The sequence below is a fragment of the Pleurodeles waltl genome, chromosome 4_2 (genome assembly GCF_031143425.1).
Source record: "Pleurodeles waltl isolate 20211129_DDA chromosome 4_2, aPleWal1.hap1.20221129, whole genome shotgun sequence".
NCBI lineage: Eukaryota > Metazoa > Chordata > Amphibia > Caudata > Salamandridae > Pleurodeles > Pleurodeles waltl.
Genome location: NC_090443.1, coordinates 867,165,005 through 867,177,185, shown reverse-complemented (window position 1 = coordinate 867,177,185; position 12,181 = coordinate 867,165,005). Strand labels below are relative to the sequence as shown.

The window sequence follows — 12,181 nt, the reverse complement described above, 5'->3', positions numbered from 1 at the left end:
TTGCATATGTACAAATACCTCTGTTAACACCATTGAAATGACTGCCCTCTTAGTCTTTAACATATACAGTTAAACAATAAAGTTTTCTCCCATCAGAACAACTGTGTCTAGGACAAGGAGTGATACTAGCACTCCACAGACAGCACTTTGAGATTGAAAGAGAAAAAAGTAACATCGAAGATAGGGCCTGATTTAGGACTTGGAGGATGGAATACTCCTTCACAAATGTGACGGATATTCCGTCCGCCATGTTGCAATCCCCATAGGATATAATGGGACCAAAGTACGGTAGACAGGGTATCTGTCATGTTTGTGACAAGGTATTCCCCTCTGCCAAGTTCTAAATCAGGCCCATAGTGGTATTGACATAACACTAATTGTACTCCCAAGCTGCTCTACTTTTATCACAGGAACGGTGCAGAAATAGATTCTGATGAGGTTGTAATGCTTTTCTATTATACAAGCCATACAACCTTTACATACAGCCACTTACAGACGTGACAGTCTATCAGCCAAAGTCAAGCAGTGTGTGTCCTAGGACAGTCTAGCGAATGAGATACAAAATGATGCGTAAAACAGCAACAAAGGGGTGATGTTGAGAAAGCTTAAGACACAAGTGCAAATATAATATTACAGAGGAGCAGTGAAATTTATAGATATATCATATCTCTGTTGTGGAGAAAGGCTCAAAAATAAAAATTCTGTGCTGAAAGATAGGTGAGCTACTTCAGAGTTATTGCAAGCTTCAACTTTCTTAAGGGAATTCTCATTGTGCCTGGGATTCAAACTTTAAAATACTCTTCCTATTGGGCGCGGCCCGTCCTTTAGGGAGGAGGGGCCACGCTCCCCCCCACCTTTTGCCCCTCATGAAGAGTGGCTGTCAGGCTGCACAAAGGTCAGCCTGACAGACACTCTTCATGTTCAGGTCAGGCAGCCAGGAGCAGACATGCAAGATTTGTGCAGACTCCTAGCTGCCTGAGCTGAACTTTGCTGGCTGAAGAAGTCACAGCTCCTGTGGGCGTGACCTCCTCGGCTCAGGAAAGGTGCCTTGAGGCCCTCCCCCGGGTGACGAGGGAAGCGTCACCCATTGACTTCGACCTGGGCGCTTCAGGTTTAAGCCCTGAAGCACCCAGGGCGAGTGTCAATCAGTGACACCTCGTCACAGAGTGGGGTCAGCAGTCTCACTGACCCCGTCCCACTCTGTGACGAAGTTGGGACTGCTGCCTTCCCTCACTGGCTGACCTCAGGTCAGCCAGTGAGGGAAGGCAGCAGTCCCGACCCTCCTGGGACCTCTGAGGCTGAAGGTAAGTGTGTGTGTGATCTTTTTAAATGAATGTTTGGTGCGTTCGTGCATGTTTGAATGTTGAAGAGTGTTGTTAATGGATGTGTGTCCGTGCGCGTGTGTGTTTGTGAAAGTGCAAGTGTGCTTCCCGCCCGCCCCCCTCCCTCCTAAAATTGCCAGCAGCCACTGCTTCCTATGGAGACTGAAAGCAACTGTGGACTATTTTTCAGTACTAGCCCTTTGTTTAACTGATTAAGCCTGACCCTTCCTAGGGAATTTTACGTCAGCATGTATCTATCTCTTAGATGTGTTTTTAGAAAATGGGGTGTAGCCGGGCGATCCCGGCTACGAACGAGGCAGATGACGTATCGGCTGAGGCCGATACGTCATTTCCGCATCTTCCCGTTGCCGGGGAGACGCGGCTCGGGAGCGGAAGCCAGGACGGTGTTACCCGGGAAACGACGTGCGTTTCCCGGGCTACAGGGGGACAAAAGGAGATCACGCTGAGACGGAGGGGAGAGAGAAACGCGGAGAGTGGAGAAACCGAGGAGAGAGGACGGAATACGGAGGACACGAGGCAAGGACAGAGCGGAGAGGAGAAAAGGCCCAGGAAAGAAACAGACGAGGGACTGGAGGAAGGAGAGAGAGAAGAAGAGCTCCAGAACCAGGAACCAGGAGACCAGCAGGAGGAACACTACCAAGCCAGCCACGGCCCTGGAGGGTCGTGGCTTAACAAGGTACGGTCCTTTTGGACAAGAAAAAGGGAAATTGAAGGGAAGGGACTGGGGTGGGGTCATAAAGGAGGGTTGGACAGGGAGGTAGAAGGGAGGGCACTGTAAATAAACTCATTAGTGTCACGTATTCCCACACTAAGATTAGGTGTGTGCACACTAGTTCCCTGCACACTCCTCACTGGCACCAACCCCCTCCTGTTGTGCGTACCACCTCCCAGTCCAGAGCTAAAGAAAGGGAAGAACCCTAATTAAACATACAATACTTACCTTAGCGTTTTCCCTTCTATTTCCGGCACCACCCTGGACTACGACGAGCGAGCTAGACAGCTGGGTCACCTGTGAAAGAAGAAACACAGAACATACAATCACTATCCTGGGAAAAGGATACGAAAAGAAGAACACAGAGACTAAGGAAGACGATAACACTTGGGACTTTATTAAACATATTATTCTTACCGTATACTTAAAAATAAACCACTTACCCCTAACTAACTAACGCCTCAGTGGTCTTCATACTGTTCGACCTGCGACAGTGGTGTCAGAAGTGGGATCTCTACCTGCGTAGCCTCCCCGCAGTAATCGAACAGTATAACCATGAGTGACCAACCCTCATTAGAGGATATGATAAAGCAATTGGCCGAGGGCCAACGTCATCTTCAACTGGTGTGGGAGGCTCACCAGCGAGAGGCCAAAGAGGACAGAGAAGCATTACAGTCAGCTTTGAAAAGTCAGGCGACCATTCTTGCGAATAATCAACTGGTCCATGAGACGGCCATGAAAAAATTGACTGAGACCATTGCTAGTAGTAAAGTACATCCCAATGTCCCAAGTTCTGTGTTACAGAAATATCAAGACGGAGAAGACCCCAAAGCTTTTTTTACTAATTTTGAGAGAGTGGCTTCATCCGCCCAATGGCCTGAGGATAGATGGGGTCAGTATGTCGCCCCCTTACTTACAGGGATCTTACAAGCAGCATATCAAGCAGCAAACCCGGGGGGAACCACGCCGTACCAAGAAATAAAGACTAGTATCTTAGAACGTGTGGGACATGACACGGAATACTATAGGGTTAAATTTAGAAAAATCAAATGGGGACCGAATGAAGATCCCCGAACCTTTTATTATCGGGTAAAGGATTTGGCATTAAAATGGTTGGGTTCTTCCGGAAATAGTAGGGAGGAAGTAATCCAAACAATTGTCCTTGGACAATATTTAGAGTCCCTGCCTACCACCACTAAGCACTGGATACGCCAACATCCAAAGGTGACGACGGACATGGCAATTGATCTAGCATGTGCTTATCATCGCTCCACTGATGTAAGAAATATATCCACTCGACCCACCTTAAAACCAGGGCCTTCCACTCCTAAAATTACGACAAGAGCCTTTTCGGAGGAACCAGCACCTCACCGATTTCCTAATCCTCCACCGGTAGCAGGACCCCAATGTTACAGCTGTGGGGAATGGGGCCACATTGCCCGCATGTGCCCCAGAAAACAGGACAGTAGTGAGCCCATGGAAATCGGAGTTACTAGGCGATGGGTACTGTGTACCGGAAGAGGTAACCAAAAGTTTAAACAACTTCTGAAAGTCAATGGGACCACCATATGGGCCCTTATTGATTCAGGGTGTAGCCAGTCGGTGGTGAGAAAAGACATAGTCCCCATAGTAGATGAAAGAACAGAACAATGGGTGAATATATGTTGCATACACGGAGATAAAGAACAATACCCTTTATATGACCTCACAGTAGAATGGGGAAAACACCGGGATACCTTACCGATGGGGGTAATGTCCAATCTGATTGAAGAGTGTATCATTGGAACTGATTATGAACATTTCCATGAAATTCTGGACCACGTTCGACAACCCAAACTGACATAGGATTGGTGGAGAGACGCTCCGTTTTCCGATAGCAGTATAGAAAGCCCCACAATCCGGAGAAAGTTATCGCGCCGAGAGAAAAGAATAGAAAAATTTAATTACTTAGGAAAGGAGAGATCAAGACCAAACACAGGCATTATAGCAGAGACACATGAAGCCCCTGTCAGTTTTCCCCATCAACAAAGAGTAGATCCTTCTCTCGCCCACGCCTGGAAGTCGGCCAGGGAAGAAGAAACTGAAGAGGTGGGTCCCTACTTCCTCATTAAGAAAAACCTCCTATATCGTATAACCACTACCGGTACCGGAGAACGTAAACAACAATTAGTGGTACCCGAGCATTATAGAAATCAGGTCCTAACGATGGCACATTGTCAACCTGGGGGAGGTCACTATGGGAGGGAAAAAACAGAAGAATACCTTCTTAAACGATTCTATTGGCTGGGAGTATTTGCCCACATACGTAAATATTGTTCCCAATGCCCCAGATGCCAACTCACTGAACCCGGCAGACCTAAGAAAGCACCTCTGATGCCCCTACCTATTATAGATATCCCTTTCAGTAGGATAGGAATGGACCTAATAGGACCTGTAGTACCATCCTCAAAGGGTTATACGTATATCCTAGTCATGGTTGACTATGCCACAAGATACCCCGAGGCTGTTCCCTTGAAAAGTATGACAACTAAGACAGTGGCCCAGGCCATGATAAACATTTTTTCCCGAGTAGGATTCCCTCATGAAATACTCACAGACCAGGGGACTCCTTTTGTATCCACTCTTATGAAGCAAGTATGTAAAACCTTAGGTATCTCCCAAATCCGTACCTCGGTATATCATCCACAGACGGATGGACTAGTGGAACGATATAACCGAACCATAAAAACCTTATTGAAAAAAGTGATTGAAGAATCAGGGAGAGACTGGGATCAAAAATTACCCTTAGTATTATACGCTATTCGAACACATGAACAGTCCTCTACAGGACACAGCCCCTTCGAGCTGGTGTTCGGAAGACAGCCAAGATCTCTTCTTGACATGGCCATCGAAACATGGGAGGAAGAGGCAGAAGAAGGGGGAAAGCCTCTTCTAGAATATGCCCACAATTTAAGGTCACAGCTACAGAGTCTATGGGACACGGTCAAAGTGAATATGGAACAAGCTCAAAATATTCAAAAACAGTATTATGACCGAGGGAGCAAGTTACGGGTTTTACAACCAGGAGATCAGGTTTTAATTATGCGTCCCACCTCAGAACAAAAACTAATTGCCAAATGGCAGGGCCCCTATAAGATAATAAGAGCAGTCTCTCCGGTCACCTACCTGGTTGAATTATCGAATACTCCCCAAAAATCACAGATTTATCACATAAATCTCCTTAAAAAATGGGAGGAACCAGACCTCTCAAACCCTGCTAGCGTGTTGACGGGATTCCTATGTACAAATAATAAGTCAAGCATTGAGTTCTGTCCAACCGAACACAGTAACGGGAAAGATCTACCCTCAGTGAATGAAACCTTAACACAAGCAGAAAAAGAACAAGTATACAGGTTAATAGAGCACTTCCGGGATTTCTTTTCAGCATTACCAGGTAAAACCACTTTGATAACCCATAAAATAAGAACCATACCAGGGAAAATTGTGAGGTTGCGGCCATACCGTATTCCTGAGGCGAGGAAGCAGATTATGGAGGCTGAAATACAGAAAATGTTAGAACAAGGGGTAATTGAACCATCAAATAGTCCCTGGTGCTCCCCGGTTGTGTTAGTACCAAAACCCGATGGTACTATTAGATTCTGTATTGATTTCAGGAAGCTTAACGAAAACTCCAAGTTTGACATATATCCCATACCCAGAGTTGATGACGTATTAGAGAAACTAGGAAAGGCCAAATATATGACTACCTTAGATTTGACAAAAGGATATTGGCAGATTCCCTTAGCCTCAGAGGATAAAGAGAAAACAGCGTTCGCCACCCCATCCGGTCTGTATCAGTTTACTGTACTACCCTTTGGTCTCCATGGAGCCCCAGCTACATTCCAGAGGTTAATGGATAAACTTTTAAATCCCTTCCAGTCTTTTGCAGCAGCCTACCTAGACGATGTAGTAATCTTCATTGAAACGTGGAATGATCATCTAAGCCATTTATACCAAATTTTCCATACTCTTGTCACCGCAGGATTGACTGCCAATCCTAAAAAGTGCATCATAGGTACACCCGACATATCATACTTAGGCTACAAAATTAGTCAAGGGAACCTAAAACCTCAATCAAAAAAAGTAGAGCCCATACTAAACACACCTAAACCGGCAACAAAGAAAGAGTTGCAATCGTTTTTAGGGTTAGTGGGCTATTATAGAAGATTCATACCTGATTATTCTACATTGGCCGCCCCTCTCACGGACCTTCTGTCTAAATCCCATCCTAATAGGCTAGCACCCTTTTCAGAGCAACAGCAAACCAGCTTTGAACAACTAAAATCCTTCCTAACCAAAGATCAGATACTCCGATGCCCGGATTTCTCGAAACCTTTCCATCTCTATACTGATGCTTCAGATGTGGGTTTAGGGGGAGTATTGGCCCAACCTGACGAGGAAGGTAGGGAGCATCCCGTAGTATACGTCAGTAGGAAGCTGTTTCCCCGGGAACAACACTACCCGACCATTGAGAAGGAATGTCTGGCCATAAAATGGGCCGTTGATACGTTGCAATATTACCTTCTAGGTCGGCCCTTCATACTTTTTACGGATCATGCTCCCCTCACATGGTTGTCTGCCCATAAGGATACCAATTCTCGGATATTACGATGGTTCCTTGAACTGCAACCATTTTCCTTTCAGGTCCGTCACATACCAGGTCACCAACAGGCCCCGGCTGACTATTTATCTCGTTTCCCTGACGCTGCTACGGTCCTCGAGCAGGACCTTTCATGGGGAGAGGGATGTAGCCGGGCGATCCCGGCTACGAACGAGGCAGATGACGTATCTGCCAAGGCCGATACGTCATTTCCGCATCTTCCCGTTGCCGGGGAGACGCGGCTCGGGAGCGGAAGCCAGGACGGTGTTACCCGGGAAACGACGTGCGTTTCCCGGGCTACAGGGGGACAAAAGGAGATCACGCTGAGACGGAGGGGAGAGAGAAACGCGGAGAGTGGAGAAACCGAGGAGAGAGGACGGAATACGGAGGACACAAGGCAAGGACAGAGCGGAGAGGAGAAAAGGCCCAGGAAAGAAACAGACGAGGGACTGGAGGAAGGAGAGAGAGAAGAAGAGCTCCAGAACCAGGAACCAGGAGACCAGCAGGAGGAACACTACCAAGCCAGCCACTGCCCTGGAGGGTCGTGGCTTAACAAGGTACGGTCCTTTTGGACAAGAAAAAGGGAAATTGAAGGGAAGGGACTGGGGAGGGGTCATAAAGGAGGGTTGGACAGGGAGGTAGAAGGGAGGGCACTGTAAATAAACTCACTAGTGTCACGTATTCCCACACTAAGATTAGGTGTGTGCACACTAGTTCCCTGCACACTCCTCACTGGCACCAACCCCCTCCTTTTGTGCGTACCACCTCCCAGTCCAGAGCTAAAGAAAGGGAAGAACCCTAATTAAACATACAATACTTACCTTAGCGTTTTCTCTTCTATTTCCGGCACCACCCTGGACTACGACGAGCGAGCTAGACAGCTGGGTCACCTGTGAAAGAAGAAACACAGAACATACAATCACTATCCTGGGAAAAGGATACAAAAAGAAGAACACAGAGACTAAGGAAGACGATAACACTTGGGACTTTATTAAACATATTATTCTTTCCGTATACTTAAAAATAAACCACTTACCCCTAACTAACTAACGCCTCAGTGGTCTTCATACTGTTCGACCTGCGACATGGGGCTTAACAATTAATTTTACAGCAACATTTTTCAAATAAAAAGCTGTAGAGAAAACCATGGGTTTCGCAGACAGTTCACAGATAAACCCATTAAATGTTTGAATACTTTAGATTCTGGCAAAAAAATGAAAAAATATTTCTCCATGGCAGATAATATATCTGCCATAGGAGAAAAAAATAGTGCTTAATGAACACTGTGTATTACTCAGAAAGAAAAACTTACACCAAAACCAAAAAACATGTGTTGTGCATACTTAGCCATGACATTTAAGGTCCATCATTGCACCTAGGTCACTTAATAGGCAACAGCATTTCTGTGCCACAAAATTAAATAAACATCATTATCAATGATAGTCACTGTGTATTTATACGTAAGTCAGAGTTTCCATAGGAAGATGTTTTGCTAACATTGGGGCCGTTTGACCCCAATGTTCCAAAACAAGTTCATCCATCTCAGCTTCTTCTTGGAAAGTTTTGGGGTGATCCGTCAAGTGGGGGCTAAGAAAAAGGACGGGGTCCCAAAATACTTTTTTCCCTATGCATTTTCCATAGGAAAAATTTGAACACAATACAGAGCAAACGGCTGAACAAAATGGCACTGGGTTGGCGTAAATGTAGATCTTTACCCAGAAAATGTGCTTTCTGTGATAAAATTTAAATCTGTTCAGTATTTTTTTCAGAAATAAAAGTTCAAAATGTATAGATATATTGACTGTTGATCATACAGTACTATCACGGGAGACCTGCTGACCCTGAGTTGAAAAAATTAGAGGGATCTGATTGGCTATGAGTGCTTTTTTCCCCATTGTCCGGCTCTCGAGTAAGCAATCTTATTGGCTATCCACAACATGAAAGAAAATGTTGCTGCTGCCATTACAGAATCCCTGTGCCCTAAAACCTACAAAAACCTCTGATATCAAGAAGAAGGGTAGGGGCACCCTGGACCTTCAGAGAGGAGTCCTAAAGGGATCTGCCCTAGAGGGGTCAAATTAAAAAATAAAATGTCAAGCATTGCAATCTCACAGGACTCTTGCAGGAGCAAGTGCAGCTTTCTGTATGGTCCAGTTAGTTCCTGCGGAACTCCTGCAGGATTACGGCACCTTCCCCAAAAAATGATTTAAAAAAAGAAGAGTAAGTGGTGTTGAGATGTCTGTGGCTGATGAACCATCCGTAGGGTGGGAGGGGGAGGCTTGGGCACAAATTATGTAAATTAACTGAAAAAAAGGTTAAAGTGGAGTTATACGTGAGGAGGGTAGTACGATTTCAACTTGTGTTTAAAAAAATTTAGAAATTCAGTGAAAAAACACTATTGCAATGCAAGTCATGCTTAAGTCAGTTATGTATAACTGGTTAATTTCAGTGTTTTTTTTATATTTTTAAACAGTAGCTCTATTTTCCGTGAATATGTATAGTGAAAACAATAAAGGTGTCCCAAAACGAGTTGCTTTCAGCAACTGCACAGCCAAATTCCATGTTATGATCATCGTAGAGTAAAACTGGCATGAGAAAAATACTGTTCTCTGCCTCACATTACGATTCCATAACTTTACAATATGATTTCACCTCACTGCACAAATGTAAACTCGGGCAGCCTGGGGTTAAATATTTATTTTAAACAAATTCTTATGAAAAAATACTGTTGCATGAACTCAGGGGCGTAGCTTTGGGGGGAAGGGGCGTTTGGAGTGTTACACCCCCTAAAATGTATTATGTAGTAAACAGTTGGGTACAAGTGCTTTCAGTCGGGTAATGTGATGTGTCTATCGGATTTCACCTGTGATTTTTACATGTCCAAACTGACAAAAACACACTCTTTCTCTCTTTTATATTTTGAAAGACTTACAGATCTCTATTAGTTTGAAAAAGATTGCGTTTTAAGTATACCTAACAATCCGCATTCCTTAGCTTTCCACTGCCCTTAAGCCCCCTTTATGTCCTGCTTTTCAAATAACGTGTTTTAACTATATTCCTTTTCCCTGACCAAGACACGCACGCGCCTGCACGAAATATATTTGCAGATGCACATTATTGACGAGGAGGAGAGGGGCATCCTGACACAAATGTTGTTATTCTTGAGTTTTGTTTAGGTGCTCTCTGGAAGGAAGAGAGGGGTTGGGTTTCTCGGCCAGCGCAACATACAGACACGTGTTCCGCCTGGTTTGTCCAGCCCTCCTTTCACATTAAGATTACATCTAGTGCTTAAGGGACAAGATAAATTGCTGCAGGGGGCAGTCGCCGGAACAACACGACACGTTTTCAGAGAGAGGGCTGAGAGTAGATGGATCAGCCTCCAAGTTCTGTGACATTTGTGGTATCCATCCAAGGCGATGCAATGTTTATTATGTTTCATAGGCCAGAAAGCGATAGGTGGATACAGTTACTTTATCTCTTATTGCAAAGTATACTCGCCGCGGAATTCCATATTACCAACAAATCTATAAAGTAAAATACAGAATTGTTATTTCAGCGTGGAAAAGGACGGCACGGTAAGCCCCGTTCTACACTGTATACTTGCCTTCTTGGAAGAGGGCACGCCTGAGTTTTCACTTATAACTTAATTTTCTATCGGAACGTTCTTTTCTTTTGCATCGTCTCTTTCTGGTTGTGCCTGCCCCTTTAATTGTGCTCCGAACACTGCGACGCCTGCCCCTTTAAGAGAAAAACAGCAGAAAAATCCACGCCTGCTCTGATTGGCTGCTCCTGTGGATACATCTTTAGGGGACCTTGAAACCGCCAAGCTGGCTGACTTTTTTTTTTCCCTTCTTCTGTGTAACCGAGGCTGTTCCAATAAACAAGTGACATCCCCTCCCCCTCTCTGCTGTAGACCACAGAACAATTACAGGCTGGGGGCAGGGAGCTCCGCGCGCGCGCACCGAGAGCAGGGCAAACTATGCACGCCTTGGGTGTCTTCATCACAAAGACAATAGCGAGGGGCGACTGACTGGGGAATGTTATCTAGTGTTTATTTATTTGGTGTTTTTTTCAAAGGGAACGGTGTGTGCTCTTGTAGGTTTCCAATTCTCGTTTGCATAAATAAATGCAGAGGCGTAAACGTTTTCATATGAAAAGTTATCTAAACGCTCCAAACTGTAACATAATAGTAACCATCGACACGAGATTCAGCAAGATTGAGTTAAATGTCACTTAGTGGTTGTATAACACTGGTCTTTAATAGTGTCTTTAACCGTTTAGCTGTTAGCCTCCCCCTCCCAGTGCTAAGCTTTTTTTTGTGTTATTTTGGGTACTCCGAGTTTAGGCCCCCATAAGTTTTTGTCCTGGTGAGGTATTCACGTCAAATTTGCGTGCATTTTCCCCAACATCCTGGGGATGCTAAAGATACCCAGGGTTTGTGGATTCCCCCTGAGGAGATCGAGAATTTAGCCTAAGTAGAGCTAAATGTTTTGTTGTTTGGGGGAAAAAGTGCTGCAAAAGAAAGCGTCTGTTTTTTTCTCTGACAATGGCATCAACAAAGGGTTTGCTGTGCTAAAATCACCATCTTCTCAGCTTTCAGGAGCAGACAGTTGAATCAGTTAAACGATTTTTAAAACCCCGTCTTGGCATTTTACTGGAACATAAACACATTTTTCCGATATTTTTTTTTTTTGGAGGGGTTCAAGCTCCTTTCAGTTAGTGGTAGAAATGCGTGTTAACCCAATGATGGATCCCAAAAAGCTATACATTTTTGAAACGTAGACAAAATTCAAAATTCAGCGAGTGGTCATTTGTGTAGATCCTTCAGAGTTTTCCTATAGAAAGTAACTGTTGAAATAAAAAAAATACATATTGTTTTTGAGTTGACAAGAAACAGCCATTTGTGTCTATGATTTCATCTGTAACTTCTAACTATGACAGTTTTTCAAAAGCAATATACCGTTAAGGCCTCTGGACACTTTTGGTTGTGGGGCTATATAGGACTTGTAGGTTCACTAAGAACTCTTATGTACCCAGAGCTAAACACTGAGCTGCATCTTGCAATGTTTTTTCATTGTGTATTGGGCACACAGTAAATAATTCATTTGGAAAAATATTAAAAGAGACCCAGTATTTGCAATGCAATAGGTCTCGCGTTAGAGCTATTAGTGTTGTCAATTCATAACTGGACTTCTCTTGCCACAAAAACTGGAGAAAAAAAACAGTAGACATAAGCGAGCCGATTCAAAGAGCACCGCCATGAGCGCGAAGAGAGAGACAAAAGGAAAAAGAAGTTCACTCGCAGTCAAAGTTATCAACAAAGTGCAATTATCCATGTAAAAAGGTCGATGGCCAAGGCGGTAACAAAAGCGCCCTTAAGAAGGACAAACGTAAAGCAGTTACCAACGAAAACAAAGGATTTTTGAGAGGCAAGCCCATGAACGAGTGATAGTGATAGACTTGCGGGGGCGTGGTTAAAAGCCCAGA

General features: G+C 44.5%; 1 long non-coding RNA gene across 1 annotated transcript; it reads right to left on the bottom strand.

Annotated features, from left to right (window-relative positions):
- Window positions 1-2,265: 2,265 nt before the first annotated feature.
- Window positions 2,266-10,415, bottom strand: LOC138294221 (uncharacterized). Its single transcript, XR_011203280.1, has 3 exons — window positions 10,299-10,415; window positions 7,516-7,584; window positions 2,266-2,352 (listed from the first exon to the last, which is right to left on the bottom strand). It is a non-coding gene; the product is annotated as an uncharacterized lncRNA (long non-coding RNA).
- Window positions 10,416-12,181: the final 1,766 nt, after the last annotated feature.